The sequence below is a fragment of the Sinocyclocheilus anshuiensis genome, unplaced genomic scaffold (genome assembly GCF_001515605.1).
Source record: "Sinocyclocheilus anshuiensis isolate Anshui unplaced genomic scaffold, SAMN03320099.WGS_v1.1 scaffold3089, whole genome shotgun sequence".
In the NCBI taxonomy this organism is placed as follows: Eukaryota; Metazoa; Chordata; class Actinopteri; order Cypriniformes; family Cyprinidae; genus Sinocyclocheilus; species Sinocyclocheilus anshuiensis.
Genome location: NW_015555948.1, coordinates 1 through 3,466, shown reverse-complemented (window position 1 = coordinate 3,466; position 3,466 = coordinate 1).

Below are 3,466 nucleotides of genomic sequence, written 5' to 3'. Positions count from 1 at the left end.
CGAATACTTGTCTTTTAAAAGGCTTCATTTAGATTATTTGACGTTAAATGCATCATATAAGTCACTTTGGAATAAATCACAGTAGGCCTATGTATCATGATAAAAAAAAACGACTATACAATCTGGAAATACTTTAGGCTATAGCTAATTATTTCTCGGTCCCCCTATCACTTTAAGAACCGCTGGTCTACACAGAAGAAAGACCTGTCTAGACTCTGCCCCGGTACGAGTTGTGTCGAGCTATTCATTAGTCTGTTTGATGAGAAAAATATGAAATGTATTTGCAATAAAATGGGTAATTAATCCATACAACTGCAGCAGTGGAGGACTATTATTCTGCTGCGTGATACTGCGGAAGAACTGATGACGGCATGGTTTGATCTTTGGCTGATCAATCATCAGAAAGGGGTGTTTAATTCCCGCCCACGTGTAGAAATCAAATATTCAAGCTGTTTATTCATTTTTCTACCCCTGAGCGAAAAAATAAAATTTAAACTGAATTCTCTTTTTCAATTTTTGGAAAAAACAAAACAAAAAAGGAGCCGTTTTCTAATTTTTCTACTTTCAATATTAAATCAAAAAACGAATGATCGAATGATACACGGATTCATAACGCTAAGACATTTCCATTTCAAAAAATGGAACCTCTAAAGGAAATAGACACGAAATGGGAGGAAAAATATACCTTACTTCTTCTTGTTGCATCTTTCCCAAAAAGAAGAAATTAAGTCTTCTGTCGCAATTATATCGTTGGGCAGTTATACTGTATATAAACTGCGGACATCAGGGAGCCATTAATATGCGGGGCATTTAAATCCAGTGGCGGTTCGTGGGTTTTAAAATAGAGGAGGCACACTAATTGTATTGGTCTGGGATCCCTGCCGATTATTATTATTATAATTTGCTTAACCACTTTAAAATGGCTTTTTGGTTGCTTTTAGTCAGAAAACGTAAAGAAAACGACATACATATTACAAACAAAAAATACACATTCTGAGACATGAACTGAAATGAATTGTGAATTTTATTAACATTAAATTGTCCTCCTCCCATTTTCACCTCAACATTATGGGGAAGCTGTGCCTCCCCCGACGAGCCGCCACTGTTTAAATCACTTTTGAACGCGCGCTTGTTTTTTGCTTTCGAGATTCGCGATCACACATATGTACGGAGCAATCGGCAGTACTTGCCACACATTTTACAAGATTAGATGTTTGTCAGTGGTTCTCAGGATCTGCAAATCATTCGCCATCATCCTATCAGTCAGTTCTCCTTCAGGGCTCGCAAAATCGCTAGCCCGACGTCCCGGGGCTATTGTGTTTTCCAGTCGGGCTACCAAAATGTATCGTTGCCCTGCCCGACGGGCTATCTTGAATAGTGATATAAAATCCCTTCCTTAATTTGCGTTGTTCACTCGCTTGTAGTCATCATAGTTTATCATTTACATGTGTTTCTAAGTCGTACCAATTTAAACATTCAAGCGTTTTAAACCATTCATGCGCATGAAGAATTCAGTTCGGTGCTGGCGCCTCGGCAGAGCACGCACACAGAATTGATTCCTCTTTCGCTTGAACGGACACGTACATGCAAAATTATCTCAAAATAACTATCTCGGCAAGTATTTTCATGTCTTGAATGTAAACAGTGGAGAAAGAAATCACGCATGCATCATTATATTGGATCCGTGCTTTCGGTCTTAAAGGGGCAGCAGCCTATAAGCACCTGCTGTTTAAGCGCCACCTGCTGTCAGAGAGGGACATTTGCGTCTCATTCAGCCTCTGCTGTTTTTTTTATGTAGTATCACAAAGCTAAAGTCAGACCATTTTGTTTTTGTTTCAAATTTAAAAATTTTACAATCTAAATAACATGTATGCAGCATCTTTGTTTGGATCGTGATTAAAATACACAGGCAAAACCTTAGTTTACTTGCATGAAAACATTTATTTTATTTGTATTATTTATTTATTTGATTTGGGATTTGTTTTAAAATTTCAAGTTAGTATATTGTTTGACATTTTCAATTTCACAAAGTAATGTGCAGCCTTCTGTTCTGAGAAATAACAAATGGACACCTTTTTTAAAATCGGTCTTAAATCTCATTTTGTTAAAAAAGAAATTGTCAGAAAATCAGTATCGTGAATCATATCACATCGTGAGTTGAGTGAATTATTGCATCCCTATATGCTACTAGTTTTTGCTGTGGTATTGTAGTAAATTGCTCTTTAAATAAGTGTTACTTAAATAATAAAGAACCATATTTTTTTGCTCATCTGAAAAATGATCCGATCTGTGACTCAAAATGTGATATGATAATGTAATATAATCCGAACCATGAGATTTGTGATCCGTTGCACCTCTACTCTCTTGACTTGTTATTTGAAGAAAAAATACAATATATTTTATTGGGGCTAGTTAAATTCATTTTTCTGAAGAATGCCTGCGCGAAGGGCTACCAGGGATTTTGAAATTTTAAGAGCCCTGTCCTTACTCTGTTTTTGTGGTAAGTGAAATGTTATGTACTGTAATGTAATGTAACAGGCTACCGCTAGCAAGCGGCTAACCATGTCCCTTTAGTGGCTCCATAGTGCTGTACGCGTGGGGGGTTGGCCATAGAGGCTATTTACACTTAGTGAAAATAGCAGTATTTTTTAGGGATATCATATGCAATTTACACTACGTGCAAATAGCTATAGATTCTATTTATACTATGTTAAAATAACAGGATATTCTGCTAATTACTTATTGCAAATAGTGGCAATTATCTGCACCTCAGCATTGTAATACATTATAAAACAGTATGCAATAACTTATTGAGTGTTAATTTTAATTATAATTAAAATTATTAAATGGATGCCACCTTATTGGGACAAACGCCGTAAACCTTAACCTTACCCGATACTTTTTCAACTTTTTGATTATTTCCTTTATTTTTATTAAAAATAAATGCTTTTCTGATATGATTTAATATTTGAAAAGGGAGAAAAAAAGTTTGCCAAAAGGCAGATTCGAACCCGGCTGTCAAAAGCTGTGTGTGTGTGTAAAAGCTGTCAAAGACAACAGAAGAACACATTGTCTCACACGCACACTGTAGACTTGCATGGCATAAAAAAAAAAAAGACTTGGGTAGCATATAACGGTTACAGTAACTTGGGACGATGTCAAATAAGAGTTCTGTGAGGACCACAAATACCCCCGACTGGGTTAAGGGTGTGGCTGAATCTGTGGTCAGAAAGGCGCGGAAAACAACGCATTCTACGGCATAGGCGCGGGAAGTGGGGGTGCTGAGGGTGCTGCAGCAACTGTTTTTCTCTGTGGGCAACTGTTTACCTGTTGGGGGAAAAAAATACAAAAATCAGTTGTTGGCAGAGGCTATTTACACTAACTTCACCCACCAACGTGTGATTGGGCTAGTCAACATTACAAAAGACAGAATCGTTGACATTTTTGCAGATTTATTAAAAAAGAA